The sequence below is a fragment of the Rhinoderma darwinii genome, chromosome 3 (assembly GCF_050947455.1).
Source record: "Rhinoderma darwinii isolate aRhiDar2 chromosome 3, aRhiDar2.hap1, whole genome shotgun sequence".
Classification (NCBI taxonomy): Eukaryota; Metazoa; Chordata; class Amphibia; order Anura; family Rhinodermatidae; genus Rhinoderma; species Rhinoderma darwinii.
The window spans coordinates 196,898,898-196,914,975 of record NC_134689.1 but is presented as its reverse complement, the minus strand read 5'-3'; positions in this window follow the sequence as shown (position 1 = coordinate 196,914,975).

Below are 16,078 nucleotides of genomic sequence, written 5' to 3'. Positions count from 1 at the left end.
CCTTCCCCAGCCTAATACTACCAGCCTGCGGCCTGCCCGTCACTACAGATGGTCGGGTATCGGTTCGTACCCGGCTCTTCCCAGTACTCCTGGTGGCAGTGGGTACCGGGGTAATAATGGGGGTTAGTGTAGCCTCTGCACCGGCTAACATTAAGCCCCGCCTTAGTAATGGAGGTTGTCAATCAGCCAGCGGCCATTACTAAGGCGGTGATAATAAAGTTTAAAAAGATAAAAGCACATAGAAAAAATATTTTATTGAAATAAAAAAACACAACCCTCATTAACCATTTTGTTGAGAATAAAAAAAACGCCGTCATTGAAGTCCTCGAATCCGAAGTCCTACAACCAAACCTGTAAAAAAAACACAAACACACAAAAATAATCAGTAACACATAAAGAAGCAAAATTATTATTCTTACCTATCCTGGGTCCAGCGCTGGAGACACAATGTCAGCGAGCTGGGCCCTGTATCTAATCCAATCATGTGTGATACTGTGCTGAGCTGTGTATCTAATCCTATCATGTGTGATACTGTGCTGGGCCCTGTATCTAATCGTATCTTGTGTGATACTGTCTGCTGGGCCCTATATCTAATCCGATCATGTGTGATACTGTCTGCTGAGCCACTGTATCTAATCCTATCATGTGTGATACTGCCTTCTGAGCCACTGTATCTAATCCTATCATGTGTGGTACTGTCTGCTGAGCCACTGTATCTAATCCTATCATGTGTGGTACTGTGCTGAGCCACTGTATCTAATCCTATCATGTGTGATACTGTCTGCTGGGCCACTGTATCTAATCCTATCATGTGTGATACTGCCTTCTGAGCCACTGTATCTAATCCTATCATGTGTGATACTGTCTGCTGAGCCACTGTATCTAATCATATCCATAGTTTATAGGGTCGTAGTGCTATAGATATGCTATGCTGTCTCCTATACACAATTTTTTTGGGGCGGACACATATGTATTGGGGCTATTTCCCTGACATTTTAAGCCCTGAGGGTATGTTCACACGGCAGCGTCTGTTACGGCTGAAATTACGGTGCTGTTTTCAGGAGAAATTGGATCTGTTTTTCTATGGAGTCCATGGAAAACGGCTCCATTTACGTCTGAAGAAGTGACAGGCACTTTTTTTTGACGCGGGCGTCTTTTTTACGCGCCGCCTTTTGACAGCGGCGCGTAAAAAAAAATGACCGTCGGCACAGAGCATCGTAAGACCCATTCAAATGAATGGGCAGATGATTGCCAACGCTTTTGAGCCGCATTTTCGGACGTAATTCAATGCTAAAACTCCCGAATTACGTCCGTAAATAGGGTGTGTGAACCCAGCCTTAGTGACGCCCCCGGCTGCTAGTGCTGCATTGTTTGATCACTTAGGAGACCCAGCGATGCAGCTGAAAGCTGCGGACCGTCGGCCATGAGAAGTTTGCGGGGGGGGGGGCCCAGTAAGAATTTTTTCATCGGGGCCCATGAGCCTTTAGCTACTCCCCTGACCCCGATAAAGGATCTGCGACAGATTGAATGTAAAGTTACACTTTAACGTCACAGTGAAAAACAATCTCTACATTCATAACAATCATGAAATACAAAGCAATTTAATTCAAAACTATTCTCCATTGTTACTATGAAACGCCTAAACCATGTTTCAAACATATCAGTGGTTAAAGAAATCATATGGTCAAGTTGCAGTCCAGGGGTTTATGTGATTTTAGGACAAATACACCTTATCTGAAAGGTCTAACTGACGAATCAAGTCAGTTTCCTGAAAGAAACCTCACTACAAAAATGAAAGAACAATCCAACCGACACCTGTAACAGAAGTAACGGGATGAATACATGAACATTTCCAAGTCTCTGAATAACCCTCACAGTACATTAAGGATAATCATTGAAAATATAAAAAGAGACAAACCCAGCATGAGCCCCGAGCCGTATGTATTTTCCTGCCTGCTCCTACCTTGCTGGATTAAACACACAACTATCCGGTGCCTATACATCACCTGGAAACAACCTATACATTAGCATTAAAAAGGATGAACCATAAACGGAGATACAAACAGTGAGGTCAGATGTAAAAGACCATAGGCAAAAAGAGTCAACCAACCATCTGTGGCCAAGAACCACTCACATAACCCACAGGGAGAGATAAATGAACTGTGTGTATGGAATAACCATACCCACATGATAAAGTGTTACCTAACTGCATATATAGTACACAGAAATAGACATGAAAAATCCTGACATAAAAAGCAGGCACAAGAGGACAGAGCGATGTACTGGGATAATGGTCAGGAAAGATCAATGGTAGAAAAATGAAGGCAAACACATGGATTTTTCATGTCTATTTCTGTGTACTATATATGCAGTTAGGTAACACTTCATCATATGTGGGTATGGTTATTCCATACGCACGGTTCATTTATCTCTCCCTGTGGGTTATGTGAGTGGCTCTCGGCCACTGATGGTTGGTTGACTCTGTTTGCCTATGGTCTTTTACATCTGACCTTACTGTTTGTATCTCCGTATATAGTTCATCCTTTTTTATTCCGTAGTATGTTATTGTGTATTATATTCAATAAAGATTTTCTACTTTTGCATATAATTTTGCATATTATTTCTTTAGGGGCTATGTTCCCTTGTGGTTCGCGTTTAGGTTGTCTACTTGTTTAAAAAGGACCCCTGTTTACGCCATTGTTTTTGTTAGAGGTTCTCGTAGGTTGTTCAACAACCTATACATTGCCTGAAAACATTCATTTCCGACTCCCTTTCATAACCGCACACCCATACAGACCAAATTTGCTGTAAATGGTGTGGAGTCCCAATGCAGCCTCCCCCAGCTCGGAAGCCACAGCCCTAATGTCCCTCCGATCAGTTGATTGAGAGTAACTATATCAATGCTTCTTCTGGGGTCTGGACACCAATAGGCGAGGCAACTACTGTTTACAATAATAGCCAGTGGTTATACAGAGTTTATAGCACTTTAGGAGTTGCACTTCAAGGAGTAGTAATGCAGCAATAGTCAGAGAGGTAAACTGGACTCCACGGCCAAAAACCACATTATCGCGTATGCATGTTGCTGCTACCAATATAGTGTTCTTGTCCTTAGAAGATAACAGTTAAACTATAAAGTCCATAGAAATAGACCCCCAAGAACGAGAAAGAATGGGAAGAGGTTTAAATAATCCTAGGTATGAGGTGTCTAGTTTCTAGAACACGTTTGACACAGAAAAAACATTTCTGAACATCAACCTGGCATCTTGGCCACCAAAGGGAGTGAGACAAAAGTTCCTTAGTCTTAAGTACTCCCATGTGACCAAAAGACCAGACCCTTTCTTTGAGAATTAGATGGATATCTCTGGGAGGATAAGCAAGGAAAGGATCTCAATTATAAACTTATTTGTAGCGCTGTAATATTCATCTGGAAAAAGTTGACCCAAAAAGTTCTTAGCAGGTAGAATGATGGTCTCACGTGTGTAATCCTGTGAGGTATCCGAGAACATCCTGAACAATGTGAATCTTGCAGAAAATAAGGATCATCATGCCTGTCTGCGACTCCTTTCAGAAATTTGATAGTCAGTCAGAACTTGTACAGGGAGAGAAGCTCATAATTTCTATTGGGGTATGACATCTGGATAGACAAAAAGGCACATTAGTGAAGCAACTGCTTCTCACCAACTCTTTGGGACAAGAGTACTCTGAAAAATCTACTTGAACAGCAAATGGTAAGTCTGGATTAGGGTGAAACAAGAGAGGAGCAGACATAAAACATGGTCTTAATTGGGTAAATTTGACTTCAACCTGTGAAAACTACTAAACCACCTTATAGTTTATGCTGACAGCTTGCAGGGAGAGGAGGGGATCTGTGATTCTCCTCCTGCCCCTGTATGGTTTCAGATGACCCCAGGGGAAGGAATAGCATGAACGTCTGTTCATGCTATTACCCCCTTATCAATCAGAAAGCATACTTGCTCTCTAATTGTCACATATGGGGAGGCTTTTTTTCCAGCGCCTAATTAGGCTATTTATTGACGTCACGACCCAACCTTTAAACTCCACAGATGCCGCAGTCCATTCTGACTGTGCTACCTAAGTGGTTTTATAGAAAAAAAATATTTATTTTTACCTTTCACTATTTTATTATGGAAAAACAATAAAAATACTTTTAAATAATAGCTAATTCGTATTGCCGCATCTCTATCGACCCATACTATAAAATAAATATGTTATCCCGCATGGTAAACAGCATAGAAGAAACCTAAAAAGCAAAGCCAGAGTAACTGTTTTCTGTTCATCTCGCCTCCCATAAACAGGAATGAAAATTGATTAAAAAAGTCATATTTACCCAAAAATTGTACCAATGAAAAGCACAAGTCATCCCACAAAAAAATAAAGCTCTCATATAGCTACGTCAATGAAAAAATAAAAGTGCTATGGGTCCTACAAAAAAAAATTATTTTTGTAAAAAAAAGTGTTTATATTGTTCAAAAGTAGTAAAACATAACTTAAATTGTATAATCATAATTGTAATAACCTGTAAGATAAAGTTAACATATAATATATATACTAGTCCTTCTCAATTAATTAGAATATCACCAAAAAGTTAATTTATTTCAGTAATTCAATTCAAAAAGTGAAACTCATATTATTTAGATTCATTACACACAAAGTTATCTATTTCCAACATTTCTTTCTTTTAATGTTGATGATTATGGCTAACAGGTAATGAAAACCCAAAAATGTGGTCTCTCAGAAAATGTGAATATTATAAAAGCCCAATTTAAAAAATGATTTTTAATACCGAAATGTTGGCCTACTGAAAAGTATGTACAGTATATGCATTCAATACTTGGTTGGGGCTCCTTTTGCATGAATTACTGCATCAATGCGGCGTGGCATGGAGGCGATCAGCCTGTGGCACTTCTGAGGTATTATGGAAGCCAAGGTTGCTTTGATAGCGGCCTTCAGCTCGTCTGCATTGTTGGGTCTGGTGTCTCTCATCTTCCTCTTGACAATACCCCATTGATCCTCTAAGGGGTTTAGGTCAGGCGAGTTTGCTGGCCAATCAAGCACAGTGATACTGTGGTTATTAAACCAGGTATTGGTACTTTAGGCAGTGTGGGCAGGTGCCATGTCTTGCTGGAAAATTAAATCAGCATCTCTATAAAGCTTGTCAGCAGAGGGAACCATGAAGTGCTCTAAAATGTCCTGGTAGACGGCTGCGTTGACTCTGGACTTGATATAACACAGTGGACCAACACCAGCAGATGACATTGCTCCCCAAACCATCACTGACTGTGGAAACTTCACCCTGGACCACAAGAAACTTGGATTGAGTGCCTCTCCACTGTTCCTCAAGACTCTGGGAACTTGATTTCCAAATGAAATGCAAAATTTTCTTTCATCTGAAAACAGGACTTTGGACCCCTGAGCAACAGTGTTGGTCCACTGTGTTATATCAAGTCCAGAGTCACGCAGCCATCTAGTAGGACATTTTAGAGCACTTCATACTTCCCTCTGCTGACAAGCTTCATGGAGATGCTGATTTCATTTTCCAGCAGGACTTGGCAACTGCCCACACTGCCAAAAGTACCAATACCTGGTTTATTAACCACAGTATTACTGTGCTTGATTGGCCAGCAAACTTGCCTGACCTAAACCCCATAGAGAATCTATGGGGAATTGTCAAGAGGAAGATGAGAGACACCAGACCCAACAATGCAGATGAGCTGAAGGCCGCTATCAAAGCAACCTGGGCTTCCATAACACCTCAGCAGTGCCACAGGCTGATCGCCTCAATACCACGCCGCATCAATGCAGTATTTCATGCAGAGTCGGAGCCCCGACCAAGTATTGAGTGCATATACTGTACATACCTTTCAGTAGGCCAACATTTCGGTATTAAAAATCTTTTTTGAAATTGGGCTTATTTAATATTCACATTTTCTGAGACACTAAATTTTGGTTATTCATTAACTGTTAGCCATAATTATCAACATAAAAAAAAAATGCTGGAAATTAATCACTCTGTGTGTAATGAATCTATATAATATATGAGTTTCACTTTTTGTATTGAATCACTGAAATAAATAAACTTTTTGATATCATTCTAATTAATTGGGAAGGGCTAGTATATATATATATATATATATATATATATATATATATATATATATATGTGTATATATATATATATATATATATATATATATGTGTATATATATATATATATATATATATATATATGTGTATATATATATATATATATATATATATATATATACAGTGAAGGAAATAAGTATTTGATCCCTTGCTGATTTTGTAAGTTTGGTCACTATCAAAGATATGAACAGTCTAGAATTTTTTGGCTAGGTTAATTTTACCAGTGAGAGATAGATTATATTTAAAAAAAAAACAGAAAATCACATTGTCAAAATTATACATATTTATTTGCTGTAAAGGATCTGCCAGGCACTGCGGGGTTAACTCCCAGAACTAATCAGTCAGCACCTGAGAATACATCCCTGAGACTGACTCCTGCTTCCACCATTCAGGCTGGCAGGCTTAGGAGTGGGAGAGCCTATCGTAACCTGGCCAGACTCAGCTAGCTCCCGCCCTCGGTCTATTTAAGCCTGCACTTCCTGTCCCTCGGTGCTTGTTATTGCTTTGGTTTCCTTCCTTGTGGTTCCTGGCCCAGCTACAGCTCCTGCTAATGGTTATTTTACACAGCATACCCCTGTTTTTGAACTCCTTGTTGGCTCCATGCATTTGGAGCAATGCTCTGTACTGTTGATGCAGGGATTATCGTACGATTTGGTGCTAGGTCTTCCCTGGTTGCAGTTGCATAATCCTACGTTTGACTGGAATACTGGGGAGCTAACCAAATGGGGTAATGAATGTTGTACGTCATGTTTTTCTGTTAATTCTATTTCTCCCCCTAAGGAGGCGAATACGCTACCCGAGTTTGTTCAGGACTTCGCTGATGTTTTCTCTAGGGAGGCCTCCGAAGTGTTACCTCCTCATAGAGAATACGATTGCGCTATCGAATTGGTACCAGGAGCTAAGCTTCCTAAGGGTAGGATATTTAATCTTTCTTGTCCCGAACGTGAAGCTATGAGAGTGTATATCCAGGAATCCCTGGCCAAGGGTTACATTCGTCCCTCTTCTTCTCCGGTAGGTGCTGGCTTCTTCTTCGTGGGGAAGAAGGATGGTGGTCTTAGGCCATGCATTGACTACCGTAGCCTGAATAAGGTCACGGTAAGGAACCAGTATCCCCTTCCTTTGATTCCTGATCTCTTTAATCAGGTTCAGGGGGCCCAATGGTTTTCTAAATTGGATCTACGGGGGGCGTATAACCTTATTCGCATCAAAGAGGTGGATGAGTGGAAGACTGCGTTTAACACGCCCGAAGGCCATTTCGAATACCTCGTCATGCCCTTTGGGTTGTGTAATGCCCCTGCGGTCTTCCAGAATTTCATAAATGAGATTTTGAGAAATTACCTGGGGATTTTTCTGGTAGTGTACCTTGATGACATACTGGTGTTTTCCAAGGACTGGTCCTCCCACGTGGAGCATGTCAGGAAGGTGCTCCAGGTCCTTCGGGAAAATAAACTGTTTGCCAAAACCGAAAAATGTGTGTTTGGGGTACAGGAGATTCCATTTTTGGGTCAAATCCTCACTCCTCATGAATTCCGCATGGACCCCGCCAAGGTTCAGGCTGTGGCGGAATGGGTCCAACCTGCCTCCCTGAAGGCGTTACAGTGTTTTTTGGGGTTTGCTAATTATTACAGGAGATTTATTGCTAACTTCTCGGTCATCGCTAAGCCCCTTACGGACCTCACTCGCAAAGGTGCTGATCTTCTCCACTGGCCTCCTGAGGCTGTCCAGGCTTTTGAGGTCCTTAAGAAGTGCTTTGTCTCGGCCCCGGTGCTGGTTCAGCCCAACCAAATGGAGCCATTTATCGTGGAAGTTGACGCATCTGAGGTGGGAGTGGGGGCTGTCTTGTCCCAGGGTACCAGGTCCCTCACCCATCTCCGCCCCTGTGCCTACTTCTCCAGGAAGTTTTCGCCAACTGAAAGTAACTATGATATTGGCAACCGCGAACTCTTAGCCATTAAATGGGCATTTGAAGAGTGGCGCCACTTCCTGGAGGGGGCTAGGCACCAGGTAACGGTCCTTACCGACCACAAGAATCTGGTGTTCCTAGAATCTTCCCGGAGGCTAAACCCGAGACAAGCTCGATGGGCGTTATTTTTTACCAGATTCAATTTTTTGGTTACCTATAGGGCTGGGTCTAAAAATATTAAGGCTGATGCACTGTCGCGTAGCTTCATGGCCAGCCCTCCTTCGGAGGAAGATCCTGCTTGTATTTTGCCTCCAGGTATAATCATTTCCTCGATCGATTCTGATTTAGTCTCTGAAATTGCAGCTGATCAAGGTGCAGCTCCCGGGAACCTTCCTGAGAACAAGCTGTTTGTTCCCCTGCAATTCCGGCTAAGGGTACTTAGGGAAAATCATGACTCCGCACTATCTGGCCATCCAGGCATCCTGGGTACCAAACACCTAATTACCAGAAATTATTGGTGGCCTGGGTTGCCTAAAGACGTTAAGGCCTACGTCGCCGCTTGTGAGGTTTGTGCTAGGTCCAAGACTCCCAGGTCCCGACCAGCGGGCTTACTGCGTTCGTTGCCCATTCCCCAGAGACCTTGGACACATATCTCCATGGATTTTATCACTGATTTGCCTCCATCCCAAGGCAAGTCGGTGGTGTGGGTGGTGGTGGACCGCTTCAGTAAGATGTGCCACTTTGTGCCCCTCAAGAAACTACCCAACGCCAAAACGTTGGCTACCTTGTTTGTCAAACACATCCTGCGTCTCCATGGGGTCCCTGTCAATATTGTTTCGGACAGAGGGGTACAATTTGTTTCATTGTTTTGGAGAGACTTCTGTATGAAGTTGGGGATTGATCTGTCCTTCTCCTCTGCCTTCCATCCTGAAACCAATGGCCAAACGGAGAGGACTAATCAGTCTCTAGAACAATACTTAAGGTGTTTTGTCTCTGACTGTCAATTTGATTGGGTCTCTTTCATTCCCCTCGCCGAATTTTCCCTTAATAACCGGGTCAGTAACTCGTCTGGGGTCTCTCCTTTTTTTTGTAATTTTGGGTTTAATCCACGGTTCTCCTCCGTTTCACCTGGTAGTTCCAACAATCCTGAGGTAGAGGTCGTTCATCGGGAACTGTGCACAGTCTGGGCCCAGGTTCAGAAAAACCTAGAGGTGTCCCAGAGCGTACAAAAAACTCAGGCTGATAAAAAACGTTCTGCTAACCCCCTGTTTATGGTCGGGGATCTGGTGTGGTTGTCGTCTAGGAACTTGCGTCTCAAGGTTCCGTCCAAGAAGTTTGCTCCCCGGTTTATTGGGCCGTATAAGGTCATTGAGGTCCTCAATCCTGTCTCCTTCCGGCTGGAGTTACCCCCGTCTTTTCGGATACACTACGTGTTTCATTCCTCCCTCCTCAAACGCTGCTCCCCGTCCTTGGCTCCCTCGAGGAGACGTCCTGTTCCCATCCTCACCCCGGAGGGGGTGGAATTCGAGGTGGCCAGGATTGTGGACAGCAAGATGGTCCAAGGCTCCCTCCAGTACCTGGTCCATTGGAGAGGATACGGGCCCGAGGAGAGGACTTGGGTACCCGCCCGGGATGTTCACGCTGGGGTATTGGTCAGGAGGTTCCACCTGCGTTTCCCCAGTAAGCCAGGTCCACTTAGAAAGGGTCCGGTGGCCCCTCATAAAAGGGGGGGTACTGTAAAGGATCTGCCAGGCACTGCGGGGTTAACTCCCAGAACTAATCAGTCAGCACCTGAGAATACATCCCTGAGACTGACTCCTGCTTCCACCATTCAGGCTGGCAGGCTTAGGAGTGGGAGAGCCTATCGTAACCTGGCCAGACTCAGCTAGCTCCCGCCCTCGGTCTATTTAAGCCTAAATTTTAGTCTCATCTGACCACAGCACCTTCTCCCAATCACTCTCAGAATCATCCAGATGTTCATTTGCAACCTTCAGATGGGCCTGTACATGTGCCTTCTTGAGCAGGGGGACCTTGCGGGCACTGCAAGATTTTAATCCATTACGGCGTAATGTGTTACCAATGGTTTTCTTGGTGACTGTGGTCCCAGCTGCCTTGAGATCATTAACAAGTTCCCCCCGTGTAGTTTTCGGCTGAGCTCTCACCTTCCTCAGGATCAAGGATACCCCACGAGGTCAGATTTTGCATGGAGCCCCAGATCGATGTCGATTGACAGTCATTTTGTATGTCTTCCATTTTCTTACTATTGCACCAACAGTTGTCTCCTTCTCACCCAGCGTCTTACTTATGGTTTTGTAGCACATTCCAGCCTTGTGCAGGTCTATGATCTTGTCCCTGACATCCTTAGAAAGCTCTTTGGTCTTGCCCATGTTGTAGAGGTTAGAGTCAGACTGATTTAATTGAGTCTGTGGACAGGAATCTTTTATACAGGTGACCATTTAAGACTGGTAAAATTAACCTAGCCTAAAAATTCTAGACTGTTCATGTCTTTGACAGTGGGCAAACGTACAAAATCAGCAAGGGATCAAATGCTTATTTCCTTCACTGTATATATATTACATGTTTTCCAAATAGTCTACCACAAATCGATCAAGAAGATCCCAACCGGTATCATTAAAAAAGTGCTGAAATGTAGCTTGGGGCATTGGGAATGTTGTTTTTTTTTTTGTTATGAAAAGTATTTTTTAGGGGCTGGGCATTCTTCTTGCGATAATTTGAGTGTTTTATTGAAGGCTTTTGTTAGTAAGTGCTTCAGATAGACATTTTCTCTAAAGCCGGTGTTCAATATTTTAGATGGAATAAAGAAGTCTTTGTTGAGGGAGCAGTTTTTTCTTATCCTTTTATATTGGCTGAAGGGGATGTTGTTGATCCATTTGGACAAATGGCCGCTTGTATATTCTAAGTAGCTGTTTGTATAAACTTTTTTTAAAAAGGTTTTTGTTACAAATGCACAATTGGTATGTGTAATGACAAGATCTAGGAATTCTACTGTCATGTCATTTAGGGTACTGGTGAATGTATTATTATTTAAAAAATTAAAGAAAATACGGGCTTCCTCCATATCTCCCTTCCACAGAAAAAAAGAGGTTGTCTATGTATCTTTTGTACATTATTATGGGAGTTTTGGCCCAGGGATGGGCATCTTCGATATCCCCCATAAATAGGTTTGCATAGCCGAGAGACACACGGGTCCCCATAACTGTGCTTTTGATTTGGTGATAAAGGGATTATTTGAAAGTGAATACATTATTCTTTTTTAATAAATTTCATACTCTGAAGGCGAAAGTTGGTTTGTGTTGTGGTCATTTCCCCATCTTTGTTAGATTTTGTAGGCTAGTGAGACCTAGTTGGTGGTCGTTATTGATATATAGGGCACTAACATCAAGGGTGATAAAGATCATATCCGTTGTGTATCCTATTTTTTTGCTTTCCCCAATAAGCTGTCTCGAGTCTTTCAGGAAGCTTGGTGGAGTGTTGACATATTTCTGCAGTAGGAGATCTAAATAGTGGGATAAATTATATGTGGGAGAATGGATGCCTGAGATGATGGTCAGTCCATGAGGGTTGGAAATGGTCTTATGGATTTTTTGGGAGGTGGTAGAAAAATGGGGTTTGTGTGTGATGTGGTGAGAGGTAATTTCTCTCCTTTTTGTTTAGAATCGACTGTGCGTATGCAAGATTAATGATGGTTTTGAGTTCTTCAATTATTGTTTCACTGGGATCTGAATGAAAGGGGGTATAATAAGATGAATCAGATAGGATTCGGAGGGCTTCTTTTTCATAGTCTTTATTTGCTGAGCGGATGACAATATCACTATTGTTTCTAAGAGTTTTTATTGCCCGACGTTCTTGTCTTTTCATGTTATCTTTATTGGTTATAAAAAAAGGTTTCCAAATGGTCAATGCCTTTGTCTACTAGGTGGTGGAAGGTGGAAATAAAATTGCCTTGATTTTCTATCGGGTAGAACCTGGAGGGGGATTTTAAATCGGTATGTGTGTAGGGGTCGGTATGATTACAGTGAGTTGAATCCACAGTTTTGATTTTTGAAGCGGTTATCTGAAAGTGTCTTTTTAGAGTGAGTTTTCGTGTGTATTTATGAAGATCCAAAAAGAGGTCAAACACTTTTGCTGAGCAATTGGGGTAGAAAGAAAGACTATTTTGTAGTAAGGTGAGTTCTTCTGCTTTGATGGGGTATTTGGAAAATTGAAAATGGGGATGTTTTTGTCAGTAGTGAGTTTGAATATTCCTTTTCTTCTTTTTGCCTCCTCAACTTCCTCTTCCTTTTTTCTGTTTTGTATGGAAAATAAATTCTTGATGGTCAGAGTTCCCAGTATCTCTGTAAGCTCTGTGTGAGGGGTGGATAATCTGAAAGTGGGCAGTTACCTGTGTTTTGCGGTAAGAGGAGAGTAAGGAAAGGTACCAGGTGTTGTCCCCCCCATGTCAGTATTTTCAAGGACAATGGGTATTGTGGGGGATGGGGTTAAGGCTAGATCAATCGGTTCAGAAATCGGGGGAGGGGTGTCATCACCAGGGGAGTTCTCATGCGTGGTGAGGATGGAAGAGTTGATAGAGAGATCACAGGGTGATGTCTCTAGGTTAAGGGTATTGACATGGTCTATACCTAAGGACAGTTTTTCTGTTTGTTTTTGGGATAGCCTGGTTTCTATGGACATATTGCTTTGGTGTATAGGGAGGTCAAATTTCGTGGCTGTTTTTTTTATAAAATTGGGGGGTTTGTCTTTTGGTAGTTGGTGTGTGGTTTTAGTTGTCTGTCAGCGTTGGGTTTCTGTTTTGAACATTTGCTGTTTAGAAAGTAGCGGTTATTTCTCGAGTTTGTCCTGTTATTCTTTGTATTATGATATTTTTTTCTGATTTGACGGTTTGTTTTGAAATTTAGTGGGAGGGAGGGGAGGGTCAGTGTAATACCTGGGCTCCTTGGTTTCAGGGGTTGGAGGTGCTCACGTCTCGGCCAAGATCTGATTTGGTGGTGTTGGTAGTCTAGACGATCGAGGCTAAGTTTGATAGATTTCCTTTCGATCAAATCTTGTTCTAACTTGAAAATTATATTGATTATGTTAAGATTGATGTGGTGGTAGTCAGGGTGTTGGCTATATATTTGTAGCCGAGACATTATAGCTTCTATTTTTATTGTGAGATCTTTGCAGCAATGTTCTCTCTAACACTACACACAAAATACCACATGTTCCGGTCCTCATAAAGGATATAATTTTTGTATAAAATATGGATCATTTAAGTGTCCCTCACCCTTATGCCCAACAACACCACAAAATGTCAAGCATTCATCTGTATCACAACCATCCAGTCACCTTGGTTCTCCTTTATTTCTCCCTTCTATATTAGATTTTGTAACCCATCTTTTAAGATTCAAATCATGGCCAACGTTTTTTTTAAATAATTCCTTTATTTGCCTTCTGCAGACCCCGCAGTCTTCTGCTGTTCCTAATTTTTTGTCCTGCATGCCAATACCTCCACCAAGAATGTTCCTAGACTCCACAATCATCGTTCTCGTACAAACTTTCAACTTTTTTTTGTCTCTCTAGGCTTCCGTAGTTCTCTGGTGGTTTCCATAACAAACAGGACGCTGTTAGCATAGTACCTAGAATGTAACTTGGGTTTTAGACCTTCGGTTACCTCTGAGACTACCACCGTCAAGTGACCACCGCAGTTTGAGCAGTACTGGTTAACCACCAAGGATGCCGACTAGCATCTCACTACTTTTTGGTCGCCCTAGGATTCCATATTCCTCCGATTGTCACCATAAAAATCAGGGACGCCGGCAGTAAATGACAGATTCAAACCATGTAAAATCAGCCCCATCTAGTATCTTTACTGTCAGTGATCATCATAACTAGCACAGCACAAAACCAACAAAGTGTCAAAGACATACATTTTCCCCTCTCTGCTCGTAACCTGATCAGATTACCATACCTGACTTAATGGATTTCCAGAAACTAGTCAGCACAATCGTAATCAAGTAACATTCCAATACCTACCCCCCACTATTCCTTTGTACCCAAACACATACATTTTAACTTGTTTTACTGTAATCAGTGCTTTTTAGGTGTCAGCAACTTTTTACACATGTATAAAAATGTTTCTTTTTTAACCTCTGACCCCACTGACTGCTCACTTTGGTGGTATTTTTAAAGATATATAACCACTGCTGGCATTTTAGTATCATGTGTGTTTTTTAAGCCTGATAAAGAGATCAGTCTGATCTTGAAACGCGTTGCGGTATAGACACTGTAATAAACGTATGTACTTTTAGTATATTTAGTTTCTACAATTTTCTTAGAGACATTCCAATGGGGAAACAACGTAAAAAAATCTGCATCACTTGCCTACAAACGAGGGACAGCGCTGAGAAAGTTAATCCAGTTTTTCTTCTCTTCCAATACCACTATATCAATGGAGCTCTTGCAGCCCTTCAATGGACCCTCAGCTGCAGTCCCTACTCACAGATATGGGCACTGGGATGTTGTGTTCCTAGAACAATACCATAAGGTTAGCATAACCGCTTACCCTGCTACCCCCCCCCCCTGTTTCAAAAATCAGATGATGAACTATGTGCGCCGGGCATACTGCCTTTTTTGTCTTTTTTTCAATAGTTACTTAGTCATCAGTGACTCACACCTATACCCCTCATGATTGGCTGTGATCAAGGGGGGCTACTTGCAAGAAATTATGGAGAAGACCACCGGGCTGCTGCCCGAAGTCATGTAAAAATTCTGCTCTTTTTTTTCTGATCTGTAAAATGTTGGCCTCCATTTTGAGCGATTTGTGCAGGATAAATGCCAAAGGTTTCGGATTTGCTAAATTCTGAATAATTTGAGAAATTCGTAACAAATTAGTTTAGAGTTCAATCAATTCTCTCTTCTTTATTGCCGTGCGCTGGCCCCTTAAGAAAGGTGAAGTCAGCACACACTCTTTAGTGAGAATAGAAGGAAAACAGGGCCAAAGAAGGCCGCAGGCAGCATTGACCAGGGTATAGGTGCGGCGGCAGCAGAAAGCGAGAAGACGCCCGGAAGTAGTGAGTTTATGGCGGGGGAGCAGGAGGTTGCCGCCGAGAACACGGCCATTAGAACTTCCAATCAATTAAGCTATTATGGATGCCAAGCCCAGGGCTATTCTACTGTGTTAGTAATTGAATTTTTGGGAACGTTAACCTGATAGAGAATAGGATTCTTCAGTTGACAATTTAGTTGACAATATTCAGAAGTAAAGTCTAGTTCTCTTGACTTCCAATCAATTGAGGGATTATGGATGCCATGCCAAGAAATGCCCCAAATTACTTCAAATTATGGAGGGGAAATTAATTAAAAACATATCTTTTCACAATGATCAGGATCCATTATTAACTCCAGCTCAATAGTCTCATGGGTAACCGGACCAGAGCTTAAAAGGTGACCTGTGAACAATTAGCATTTCCAATGAAGATGTTAGACTATGGTCAATATGATTATCAAAAGGCAAACTCAATGTCCATAAAATTTGCAGTTTTCCCTAAATCTAACATTGCCGTAGTAAACAACTTAAAAGATCTACCGTATGAGAGAGCTGAATGGGTAAAATTAAATGTGGATGGTTGGTAAACATATTCTTAGTACCAGGTGTCATAGGCGACATGGGCTGTGTTGCCACAATTAGTGAATCAAAATGGGAACATGGTTAAGAACTCTATCCGAGTTCAGCCCATGCAATTGACCTTTGAAGTTTACTAGGAGAGTCAAGAATATAGGGGGAATTTGTCAACCTTTCTACACGAGTTCAGAAAAGTCGCAAACATCCCTAAAGTCGCATATTGCTGGGCCACAGTGGCCCAACAAAATTTATTATAATTTATGCCAGAAAACTGGCGTGAATTATAGTGAAATCTACTGATGACGTTGACTGCTGCATCGCATATAAGGCTCTGACGCTGCTCAGCATCAGTACCTTTGATGAGCAGCGGCATGCTGAGGGATCCTAAG